The sequence below is a fragment of the Anopheles funestus genome, chromosome 3RL (genome assembly GCF_943734845.2).
Source record: "Anopheles funestus chromosome 3RL, idAnoFuneDA-416_04, whole genome shotgun sequence".
NCBI classification, from domain to species: Eukaryota; Metazoa; Arthropoda; class Insecta; order Diptera; family Culicidae; genus Anopheles; species Anopheles funestus.
Window position 1 is genome coordinate 41381973 of NC_064599.1, and position 13735 is coordinate 41395707.

Genomic DNA, 13735 nt, shown 5'->3' on the forward strand with positions numbered 1-13735 from the left:
TTATTTTATACTAGTATGAAATTTCGTAAATGTAAAAATGTACTGTACGATATTTGAAATTTTCACAGGAAATGAGTTCCAATTTCTGTCTTTGACATTATTTTATACTAGTATGTAATTTCTGTATGCATTCTACCCTCAGACAAGCAAGTTTTTTCATTAATATAAAACAAACATAAGATCATAACAATGCCTCCAGAAGCTCATTTACGCAACAAACTGTGGGTTTAGTAAACCATTAACAAGTGATAGGATACAGCTGTTCCCGTTCCGATAAAGTGCATGTCAATAATCCCACCCTCACAATCAAGCACCGTTGCAAAGGATGTAAGGACACGTCAGGACACAGTAATGGAAGCGGAGTCAGCTGCTCTTCCTGAGTGTCATCATGATCCGCTAGCCGTAAAAATCTTTCCTTGCACATCTCCTTCCAAACGGGCCTCTAATTAAATCGTATAACGGAGGGATCTCTAGTCCTTTGTTCTATGGCACCATCCCATACCCCTCCATCTACCAGCATTCAAAGCGAGACGAACGAGAACATATAGCCGAAGACGATTAATTTTGATTGGAAATTGATGAAGTGATCACTATTAATAGACTCCTTCCAAGGGAGAGAGAGAGAGAAAGAAAGAGGGCTTCTCTCGCTGTGGTGCCGTGTGGAAAAGGCATAGCAAAATGAATTCCCCACGGAGGCATCTACACCGTACACATAAGCGCATCCTTTTACGAGTACGAAATAATGCTTTGCTGGAAAAGCGTTGTTTCCAGCAGGAACGAGCCGTGACAATCGATAAATTAATCCCAACGCTAAATATAGACGTTACGAACCGTACCGGAGAGTTTTGGGTTCGAAATTCGAAGATCGTTCTGCGCCCTTTTACTGCCCTTGAAATGCGTTGCATGTGTGCATCGTGCGTGCAGGGAATGGGGCGAGGAAGGTGAGAATCACTCAAGTGCATTTATCTGCTTACGGAATGATGATGGTGAGGGAAGTTTATCTTTTTAATATAGTTTATCGAAATATGTTGTTAACTAGGCGAAACATTTCATAACAATTGGAACAAAGTGATTTTTTGTTAAACTGATCATTTACCTGCAATTCTTAAGAACCTCGCACAAAGAAGTTTTGACCAGAAGTTACACGAATTACTGTAATTCAGTAGGAATTTTTTAAATCATTTCTAAAATGCTTCAAATTTCAAAATACTTATCAAAACACATTTGTTCAGAATTGGTAAACTATGGATATTATAAAATGTAAGATCGTCTTGCTGATATTTGAACGGAGATATAAGGAAAACTGTAAAATGCTAACTATTAAAATAAAAAAAGTGTTGGGTTTTAACTGTACCATATATTTTTGTGTTAAAACAATAAAACATACAAAAACGTAGACATAATGTATCAAAAAATGTGGTCATAGCGATAGAAACCAAACAATGGATGAGTAAAATATGAGTTTAATATGAAATTAAATGCATAGCTCATTAAATATTGGGCAAAACATGCAAAATTGAATTTAAAAACAAAATTAATTGCAAATGAAACAAAAAAGATCAGCAAGCGTAATATAAACATGGTTAATATTAGATGTTTAGAGTTGATGCTGCGTCAGCTTTGATCACATCTACAATGCAACAGACGCTCGTACGTCACACATATCTTCTCCTGCCAATGCGTGCAAAGAATGTCGGTAATTAAAACCATAACTTCTGGCCACAACAAAACTCTTCTCTCACGGTCCAGCTGGCGGCGACTGGAAAGGTATGCTAGGTAAGGGATAGAATATTGCACCAGAACACGACGTGTCGGGCGCGCGCGTTCAGACCCGCGGGGACCAAGCGAATGACCCCCATTCGTTTGGCTTTCCCCGTGCGTATGTTTCGTTCGAGATGGAAAGCGAAGTTCAGGCAAAACTGCAACACGGCTTCGGGGGCAATTAATAACATTAGCGAACCTGTGGATAACATATGTCTCGAGACTCACACCTCGCACGAATTTCTTCCCTTATTCAGCTTGAAGTTTCGACAGGATGTGCTCGGAATTGGAAAACAACATCAACAACAACGCACACGTACGGTGGTATACGAACACTCCACGCGATTTTATGTGATTGCATCCGTGGCTTGGAATTAAACTGCTGGCGGATACAAAATTGCACGCGGAAGGCTGTCGGAAGATATCTTGCGGGTATTCTGTTTTTTTTTTCATCTGTAACTCGTACCGAAGCCGTAAAAGAAGATACGAGCAAGCGAGACAGAAAGCGATCATTAGTACGAATCATTTTAATCAGCGGTAATTACTAGTTTTATATCTCGGAGGCATACTACGCGTGCGATTCGCGCTATTCACCTCGTGCCTTTCTCTCGTGGATGGTGAAGTTAGCATTCATTCACGAGGCCAAAAGGGCGTTCGCGGTTGCGCTGCACCCGGTGCATCCGTACGCTGGCCAACGAACAAGACCGTGCCCGGTGTCTCATTTGTCTCGGACCCATCGTCTACAGTTTCATCGATGGAAAATTTAAGAACCAAGCGTCGGAGCGTACGCTCGGACAGGGGCGTTTACTTGTGGGTCTTACCGAGCCAAACGTCATTTGTGTCACTGCCGGCGGCGGACCAAAAGTTTCTTTTGCGAAATTACTGCACGGCGGGGTTCTAAATATTTTCTCAGTCTGTGAACCGATAAACCACTGAAGAAGGAAGAACTTTATGATGAACGAACACCCATCAAACGAGATGCTCTTTGACAAGCGCTCAAGGAAAACAGAGTACCAGCAATGATAAATCTCTTTATTTGGAATGTAATGCTTCGTGGATTAGGATATGTAAATCGCTGCAAGAATGTAGCTTTGCGAGGGAAATAGTTTCTTTAATGTTTTCTTTAAAAATAAATGAAATTTTTTATCGCTCTTTTGAGAGCAAAAATACATTAAATTGGTATTGTAAAGCCTTGTGTCTAATAATATTCGACCAGAAGATTAAACAGAATATAATAAATTTATTTATTTTTTTCACGACAAAATTAATGTAATAAGTAAAACAATAAATTTTGTATTGAAAAATTAAATTAAATTTTTTAATATGATATTGCTAAACGAAAGAAAAATGAATTATTAATTAGCTTTAGAAACAATAAAACAAAATAACAAGCAAAAAATAGAAGAAACAATAGGAACAATAAATACCACTGCAAAGAAATTCCAATTATTTCACAATTTGGATTGTTTTCACCCGAAAAAAAACTAAACAAAATCAATCTATACTCCCTGTACAACAGGAATCCTTCAAAAGAGTATGCATCTTCGTACGGTAAATTAAATACCACCGCTCGATGTACTGGAGAGCCCCGTGTACATACGGGCAGCTAAACGATGGGTATCCACCATCACACGGGCTTCTATTTATTTCGTTAAAAGTCGGTAATTTATCGCTCCGTGCCGTTGAAAGAATGAATAATTCAAAACAATTTATCATGTTGCGCTCGTCGGCGTAACGTTCGATCGTCATCGGTGTTCATGCCGTCCTCTCTCATGCCATCCATCCCAAATCACAATGGACTTAAAATGAACGATTTCAGGCTGCGTGTACGGGACGCGACGACACCCCGATCGATGGTGTGGAAGCACTAGAGGGCGGAATGACAGGAAACTGCACGGTGAAAACAGAAGACCGAACAAATATTGAGCCACGGTAAGAAATGAGTGCATTTTGAATATAATTTGAAAATAGAAAATAATTACCACACGGCGTCTTACGTTGATGGCACAAGTAAAAAAAAACAAACAAACAACTTCCACTACCATAGTGTGCTCCCACAGCATTCGGTGACGAGAGCATTAATATTACATACTAATACCATCATCTTACTTTCTACCAATCTGCTTTCACAGCCCACCAAACCAAGCCAACGAGCTAACTGTGAGCAATCGTTGCTTTGCACCGTTTGTTGATGTATCAATTTCCACCAAACAGCATGGAAGAGACTGGGTATTAAATAATTACCACACTCCGAGCACAAACGAACGCCATTCAGTCTATTCAAGGCTCGAGGAGGAGCCCGTGGGAGTCACCAAGAAGCCTTTTACCAATTTTTCCCTCCCTGATGCATACCACCTCGTACTCTTAGCAATGGTACAGGTGAACGTGCGAGGCAAGTCTATAATCCCACCCGCAGATCTCTTCCCACCAGGCACCCATTCATCAGTGAAACGTTTTGTCAAACAAAACCAAATACAAAAAAACGAAACAGAATATGAAAGATCGTCTCACGTCTTTTAATCCTCGTCGATCAATCCTTTTTTTTTCAGAGACATCGCGGCGGTCGGGTAAGATTCCCGCGGTGAGGGATTAGCGGCGAGTGATGTGGGAGGGGAGGATGGGGATGGGTGTTGTGAAACGGAAGAAATAAGTTCATTCATGCCGCGGTGGTTTGCTAAATGGTAATGGTAGGATTTGAATAAAGAGCTGGCAAGATGCGACATCAACGTGTCGTTCCCATTCTCACACCCTTTAGTGTGTTGACTCTATTAAAAGAGTTCCATTTTCATTCAATTTGTACCGCGGTGCCTCGTATTAATGGTGTACGTTTTTCGCTTTATGCTTCTCGTCACCTCAGCACTGAAGCACACTTCCTTCTTTCGCACCTTTCGCACACTGGGAAGAGGGGTTGGAACCAGAGGAGCTGCACTGGAACGAGCTGTGGTTACATTGTGGCAGCATATGGCAGAAAGGCAGGAATAAAATTTATATTACTCATAATACGACCACAATTTATCAAACGACCTAAAACTCTGTTCTGCTCTTTACATCACGGTTTAGCTGACTTGTGTGATGATGGACGTGTTGAAAATGGTGAGAGAACGATTCGTCCCATGAATGATTTGAAGCGCTTAATCTTTGAACTCATTGCATAGTCCGCCAAGGAACGTATCGTATTTAGAGCATGTTCGTAAAACTACAATTTTAATATTGCATCATTTACAACTCCGGGCGAAATTATAAAAAAATAATTGTATTAAGATGCGATGATCATAAGCTTAATTAACTACAATCTTTTCAAAATAGAAGAAGATCATCTAAAACATATGACGATAAAGGAATGACAAATTGCAATAAACATGAACACTACGTCACAAAAATTATAAACGTCAAATTATAAAAATTATAAATCATTAAATGCTTTACAATAATTTTGCACTTATTTTTATGTTTTTCATAAATACTGTTCATTAAAAAATCAGAAAACCAAGCAAAAATAAACGGAAAAAATCATTTTCGCCTCCTTATAGAATAAACTAAAAAAAACTAAAAAAAGGAACTAAAAAAGGGGGATGATTCAGTAGTCATTAGATACTCTATTAATAATTACTATTTTAAGAGGTGGTTTAGTTAATATCAAGCAGAGAATGACCACCAAATCTGAATGATGACAACTTTAAGCTTCTGTCTCTCTCTCTTCTTGGTTTTTAACGACCTTACACAGGTCACGCCGGCCATTTCTGGCTTACTAGACTTATTTTTTTACCACGTAGCCGGATAGTCAGTCCTTTGCTGGGGGACGGTCCGGATGGGATTTGAACCCAGTCCTGCCGTGTGGACGGGCGCCGTTTATCACATGCACCACTGGGCCCGCCCCAAGCTTCTGTATAGTCTCAAACTTTTGTTTATCTTAACTTGATAAACAGGTATTCCTCATTCCCAAAAATCGTGGATCAAGTCTCAAATTTTTATTCGTGAGATTAACAAGTATCATAAAATAATAATAATTATTGATAATAATCTAGAAATTAGTAACACTGCTTTTAATAACTTATCATTTTTAAAACGCCGTGTACAACTGTAAACTAAAGAATTAATAAAATAAAAAAACGAACAATCAAACATGCATACATTCTACCATAATCATAACGATATGCATTCAAGAAGCACTTTGTTATGCATACTACACTATTGCTGCACTGATATGATGGATTTGCTACAAAAAAGGATCCAGAATTAATGCCTACGTCGTGCATCTGCAATCACGTGCACAACACGCAATCGTACCGTAAGGGTTGCACCCGCATATAACACTCATTCGCTTACGCAAAAGATCGTCCGTGAACGTCCTCAGCACAGTACCGATTGAGAAGACATGGCAATCCACCGGCACAGACCCACAGAGTCACACAAAAACAGAGATGCAAACCGCGTTGCACAAGAAGCTGAGCGAAATTAACATTCTCTTCGGTTCGGTTTATTTGTATTCATCCTGCCGAAGGAGACCCACGAGCGATATGATAAATGCACCGAACAAGCGCGCGAAAAAGAGTAATGTACATCATGTAAAACACTATAAAACGTCTATCAGCAAATTAATCTACCGCAAACGAGGTACAGGCACCGCGTCATCTCCCGCATGCTGCTTTCGCGTGTTTGTCTGGTTGATTCCCATGCCAGATTCTGCTATTGGCGAATGTACGGGAAGTGCAGTTTCTTCATACTGACTGCAGTTCAGCTAACACCCTCGCCCACCCCATTCCCCTCCGCTTCTTCCGCTCTCTCCTAATCTGGTATGCACGAGCGGGTCGGATCGTCGGACACAAATCATCGCCCGTACAAAACGTACGCCAATTCACACTTCCACCACGACGATGAGATTGAAACGAAGGGACCACCGGGCGAAAAGCGGATCGTTGTTACCCTTGCCCGAACGACCAGCCAACAGCAGCCGGCAAACATCTAAGCGAATTCTTCCACTCGAACCGTTTCCGAGTGGTTTGTGCAGAAAGGCGAACTGCATTAAACTGTTATACTTTATGGGGGAGGTTTTCACTAATTTTGAGGCATATCAGTGCAAACGTCCCTACTTTTCCGAAGATACTCTGTGTGGTCGGCCGGTAAATGTCATTGTTGAGAGTGGATAATCATACAAAAAATAATGCAGCATCGTAAATATTGTTTAAAGCCATAATAATTGTGATGTTTCTTTCAACAAAGAACCTTCAGAAGGACCAATGAAAAGTTGTTTGTTTCCTCTTTTTAGCTCGTCTTTTTATATTTAGGACAGTCAACAGACAGACAGACAACAGAGCATACAAATTTATTTACTTCAATATTTCCCAGTAAAAGCAGAAATACTAGAAAACTGCTCTTTTTTGTTTGATAAACAACTTATTGAGTCCTAATTTTTTTTGTGCTTTATTACCAAACCTGCTTTGGTTTTACACGAAAAGACTGATAGCAGACGATTATTATTTATTAAATCAACAAACCCAAAAATTCACAACGAACCCCAAAAACCTCCTGGAAGTTGTATAGCCAAAGAAGAAGAAAACCACCGATTATCTTGGTGCCAATTATCCCGATGTTACATTATCTGTGTAGTCAATTCCAGAGGCGATTTTACATATTAACTGCAATATTTATTATGACAAACAATAAGAGCCTGATTATTGTTAGTGCTTGATTTATTATGGTAATCTTGAAACAAAAAAAATCAGATTCCTTTTGGAATAATAGACTACAATTCAAAATTCAACTGTGCACTTAAGAATATAATCGCGTCGAACACGGATAACCGGCGTTCCACTGTACTCGATTAATTAGTCTTTGTAGCAGGCGAATTGGTCCTAATCATATTCGATCCGAAATGCAAGAAATCATTTTTAAATAAGCGATTCGAACAGTAACTCCCAAGGCAGATGAAACTGAAAAACCAATGACGATCCTTATTTAACAATATGTTTTAATAATTGATCTCAGCAAAAAAAAGTACGATGAATATATTATAGCACAAAACATAAACATCGCAAAATGTACTCATGAAAATGATTTTGCTAAAGCGGCTTTGCAACAAGCACAAAAGTGTTAACTCAATTAGTGTATTTATTCCACATTCCGAAGATTCTTATGAATAATCTTATTCCTCAACAAGCGGCATGATTATTTCGGGTTAAGCGTGTTACTAACGACATTGGTTCGTTAACGCTGATGATAATTTGTTCAGAAGTTCAATTTTTTTATACTGAACACTTAAACACGTTAATCTGGCGAAGAATTCCATTCAAACGGTACTGCAGATTTTCACTGGAGTGTTCTAAAATAGTAGCGCAATGCTAAATGAAAAAAACAACAACGATCGTTTGCGGATTGAAGAAAGCCGAACAATGTTTAGAAAATTACCAGCAAAAAGAAGAAGTGTCGTGGCAGATTTTTTCCAATGCACTTGTTATCTAATCTGTAAAATAAACTTTCAAAATGATAAATTAATCAGCTAGCAAATGTTCAAATGTTTGTATCCAATGATGCTGAAAATTAATTTACATGCATACATCTGCCTGCAAAATTCCAAAAATCCTTGAAAGCCTTCATCCTCACGGCAAAATGTGCTTCTGCGTTCTGCAGTAGCAGCAACACGGCAACAAATTGACCAATCAATCTTGTACCAGAGGGAAAGACGCAATGAAGCTGACGGAATGCTGGAGGTTCTACCGCTTTTATTTTGCATCGTTTTTTATCCCACTTTACATCCAAACATCCATCCATTCCGGACGATGTCGATGCAACGGATACGCGCAAGCGGATATCTTTTAAAAGTATTATTTCTCAGCTCCCGAATGCACAATCCACCGGAATCGCATCATTATGCTCACGCATGTGATAACAATTTTCTGCCCAACCACGCCAAAGAAGACAAAGGCAAGCGAATGTTCCTCACTGCTAACTGTGCTCGAGCGAGACTGCACTTGTAGTTGGCTGTAGCCGGAGCAGTTAATTCTACGGCCTCCCGGAAAAGGATGTCCGAAGGATGCCCCACGGCTCGGAATAAAGGGCAAAGAGTGCGTGTGTGTGTATTTAGAGCGAAAAGAAAAAAAGATAAAACGTACTAAACACGATGCCTGATCGGACCGCCAAGTTTCAAATACAGAAGCTTTCGTGATAAGCTTATTTAATATAATTTGAATACTTTCCCAACACCTCGCCGACTCCATTTCCATTCTCCTTGGTGTCCACGCAGAGCAAACATGAATGCTTTTATGTTGTGTTGTGGAAGAAAAAAATGTGGTCAAGTATAATTTATAAGAAAGAAAAACCTGTCTCGAAAATTTTACTTCACTCCTTCACCACGACGCATCGTCCCATCGACCCTGAGAAATTGAAGGATGAAATAATTTAGGAAAATTATCATAACTCCCGTCCCTAGAGGAGATCGGAACGATCGTTCCCCGCACTACCGGATCGACCGATTGTTGTTAGTGTCCTAACACCAACGTTGGGTTGAGAACATCTTTCAAATCTAAATCGGCTAAATCACTTTGACGTGTTGGGAGAAAACCGGACAAGCAGTGAAGGGAAAAAATCGTGAATGGAACATTTCATGACTAACCAATTAATTTCGTTCTTATAGATTATGTGGTTTTTTTCAGACTCACAAACATCCACATGTCCATGCTCCAAGACCTTGAACTTTGTGTTTTTGAACTCTCCGTCCCGAGATTGTGGAAATCGAAGATCGCGTGGGGAAAATATTGACAGCAATTCAAAGCAAATTTCTTTTTCCTTTCTTCCGAAATATTAACAGCAAACCGATTAGAACGGAGCGTTACCATGTCAGCCCAACCATGGCAGTATCCTTGTACAGACTTGATCGTTTCCTTTGCATGCACGGACCGATTGCATTAGATGCTATTTTTAACGTCGCACATCATAACTTATGTGCGTTTGAAAAAAATCAAGCGGAGAAATACCAATGATCCTACGACGCGACGCAGCTTCGAATAAAACAGCCGGCGCTTTTCATACGGGGTTGAAAGATTGCAAGATGGATTTCATCTCGTTGAAATTATTCACAAACATAATCAACAGCTAAACGAGGAAGAAGAAAGGGGAGCGCGGTGGCGATGGGACCGAGAACAAGGGAAGGCGAAACGAAAGGTCCTAATGTAGCTGTCATCTTTCGGGCAAGTGATGATGAGTATCGCTGAACCTGTCAGTTTAAGAAGCAATAAGTTATATTTTTGTTAATCGCTTTAAAATAATTCATTTGAGGTAACACTATAAATTGATTTTTTGTTCTACCACAAAGCAAAGCAAACTGCTGCTAATGTGAAAATGAATACAACAGAAAGATTATAAATGCACGAATCAGCAGCGTATTTCAATTGATTGCGCAACCACACACGACATAGAGTGTATTACATTGCAAACTCCATTGAACTGGGGCATGCACGGGGACAGCTAACAGCAGCGCACAAATCTTATTCATAAGCATGCGCATCCTAGAAACCCTTATCCGGAGGGCATTTCAACACCGCACACGGATGATCAACTATGTTGTATGCTGCGGAACATAGAACGTCTGCCAACTCCCAAACGTTCCCCAATCAAATGGGTGCAGAGTGCGAAACACTAGCGAAAGAATGAGGAAGACATATGTACATTACCGCTCAAGGAAAGAGTAGGAAAGCTAACCGTCAGCTAACAAAATTGAAATGTGACTAAAAGACAAATGCATCGGCATATATTACAGCTGCAAAATAATGAACATACCGATACCGTTGCATCGTGCGAGTGTTGATGCATGTGCATTCCGTAATGAAACCTGTCCCCTTTGCCCTCCACCCTTCCAACCCATCACCCTCATTCGCCCTTCGCTGGGTACAATCCTTGGCCACCTTCTTCACTGGTCACGACAAGGACCTTCAGATTTTCATCGCGTATGCTTCGGCCCGCTCCGGTACACAGAGGCACACAATTAGACATCCATTTTTCGGTTTCAATTTCACCGTAGTGTGAAGCGATGTGTTTGGCCAAAGCGAGATTGAGAACGAAGAGATGTACCCTGTACGGTCGTGTTCGTTGCTAGTGGGTATACGAACTGCATGCTAATCAAAAGGTTTAAGTTTTCCCGAGCGCCATGAGCGATGGATTCATTTTCCTTTTGCACTCTGATCACTTAATCTCGTCCAATTGCGATAGAAGGTATTTTGACGTGGTTCGTCATCTTAATATACGTCTCACGCGCTCGTTACGTTACGTGTAGCGGGATGGTGAACGGGCACTCGCATCGTTTGAAGTTGTGTACGCGTTGTAATTCAAGTAATTAGGTTTACTGGTAGCGTCGTCGATCTTTGTACAGCAGGATCTCGGAATGAAATCTTATCCGAACAGTCCTTCAGCAGCAATCAGCAATTCAGCAGTCAATACAAGTAAACAAAATCAAAGAATTTTATAAGAACGGAAAGAAAGAATTGCGAAGTTCTTTACAAAATAATCCTTCTAGTTTGCTATGGCTAACGAATTCTAAAACAATATCTTTACAATCTCGAAGCTAAAACTTTGGAAATCGCATTGAAAAAACCCGAGGTTTGCAATACAATGATTACTTGCAAATCTTGTCCAAGGTTCCGAACTATTTCTCACATGCTTTGCTTTCGGCGATAGAAATATCCTTTGTAAATGGATATTTCATTCCACAATAATATGCATGCGGTTTCGATCCGTTTGACTTCCAAGCTAATTTAATTAGACGAACGTGACATTATGTCAAATTATATTGGCGCATTCACGCCGACCAAACCGCACACGCACGCTTGGTCGGCTCTTGGTAGCGATGACGAAATGCAAACAAAAAGTGCCCTTCCTTTTACGTCGTTCCGGTGGCACGGTGCATCATCTTGAGGCATCAGTATGACTACGTCTTTGGCTGTTTTATTCACTTCGCATATACCATCCAAGCTGCGCACCAGCGATTGACTCAGAGATGCTCTACCGGCTCCACTGATGGCCGGATGTCACAGTTTCATCGTCGGCGGTCGGCGTGTCAGACGAAACGCAAACATGCGCGCTCGGGGACATGCTCGACAAATTTCCCAACGCCTCATATGGTAGGCACGGGGTTCGATTATGAATAATTTGTAATTTAGCGTAATGGAAGCACCACAGTCTACGAGTAATCCAATATGTCTGCGGAAATATATTTACAAATTGTGGTTAGTTTGTATGCACAAAAAAGATCTCTTTTTTAATATTGCCACTACTAATAATAATAAAACCATCTTAAAATAAATCAAAAACTAAGAATGAATAGACTAAAATAAAGCTTAAACATGTATAGCATCATTAATAGTTTAATTCGCTACACCCAATGTTCTGTATGAATCCACCGACATCCGTTCAACATTCAAGGTTCTTCAGATTGCACTGTTCCTCCATCTAACGTTTTCTCAGCAATTCGAACCCGAAACGAAACAATCACACAAGAACCACATCAAGTTATTTATGGACTTTTGACCAACTACAAGTCTCTGATGATCTCTGATGACTAACTCCGGCACCCCCGAAGACGTCTGTCACCAGGGATTCTGCGTGTTGGAAGTTTGCCCCCGAAAGGCAAACAACCAACGAGGGTAGAGGGGCTGTAAATCGATTAGTAAAAGCATGGAAAATAATAATATTGAATATAGCGCTCGCCACAAGTTGATGGACGAACCGTAAACGAAAACGGAACCGATACAGCCCAATCGGACCAACACTGGGCTTCGAGCGGTTGGTGCCTTACGTTTCATCGGATGAACTGAACTCGGCTGTAGATATATAGGAACACCAGAAGAAAAATTACACAGACAAACGTGTCTACGAACGAGGGACAAACGAGACACCAGTTCAATGTTTCTTTGGGTCTCGTTCGATGTGAAAATTTATATCAAATTACGGTACACAATTTCGTTGCTGCAGGGGGTAAGTCTGCTTGCTAACTGTCTGATGGGGTACGATACTTTCTTCATGCCTTGATCAGATGGATTAGTGTTGGGTGATCATTTATTGGTGGCACTGAAAAGGATAGCGGGAGGGAAAAATCATGTCTGCATGGCAATAAAATCTCGAACAAAATAATGAACACGACAAACAGTTTATGGTTACGGGATAATAATCGAACATGCACATGTTTTCAATTGGCAACGGAGATGGTATATCCATTCTTTAAAATTCAACCGTAATTTAACAAATGGTAACGTACTGACGAGAAATATTGTGACAATTAAATGAATAGTTGATTTGCTTTAACTGTAACCAATTGTACATAAATAGAATGATCAAATATATCGTAGAGAATGTCAAATGTACATGTAAAGTTTTTGTTGCACTATGTATTAGAATGAGGAAGGATGTTATAATCGAGCACAATATGGGATTCTTAAAAACCCTGATCTAATCTGAAATAATATTTTATGTCGTTTGCGAGACGCATTTCATTCACCTGTGCACAATAGTTAACAAATAGGTGCAGACCTTTCTGAAGCACATGCTCATCGACGTGCGCAATAGGATTTTATTGGCAAAATAGTGTCTAAAGAAACGGAACGACTGCAAACTGGCATTACATCCTTACAAAGTGCCCTTTTATCTGCAGTTTCATAGATTTTACCTTCAGCAAATAGAGAAATCATACTCAAAACGTACACTGTCTAATGCATCAACGTGCTGAGTGTATGTGATCCATCGCTGCTACATTGAACTGATGAGTTTTTCCCCCGATCGCACATTGCCCGATTATCATCGTTTGTCCTGCAACAAGCGTACGGTTCCTACCGTTTGCGTATGCACGGAAAATGAATATTCATCCCCATGACACTAGTAATAAAATGGCTCAGGACAACAAGACAAAAAAACACCTCCCCGAGTGTTGAAACAGTACGCGAATGAGCGTACGTAATGGTAACCAAACGGTACACATAATGCCGATAGTGGC

At 40.2% G+C, this 13735-nt stretch overlaps 1 protein-coding gene across 5 annotated transcripts in view; it reads right to left on the bottom strand.

Moving 5' to 3' along the window:
• Window positions 1–13735, bottom strand: part of LOC125771867 (protein dead ringer) — a 109015-nt gene that overhangs the window by 65757 nt on the left and 29523 nt on the right. The window lies entirely within an intron of this gene.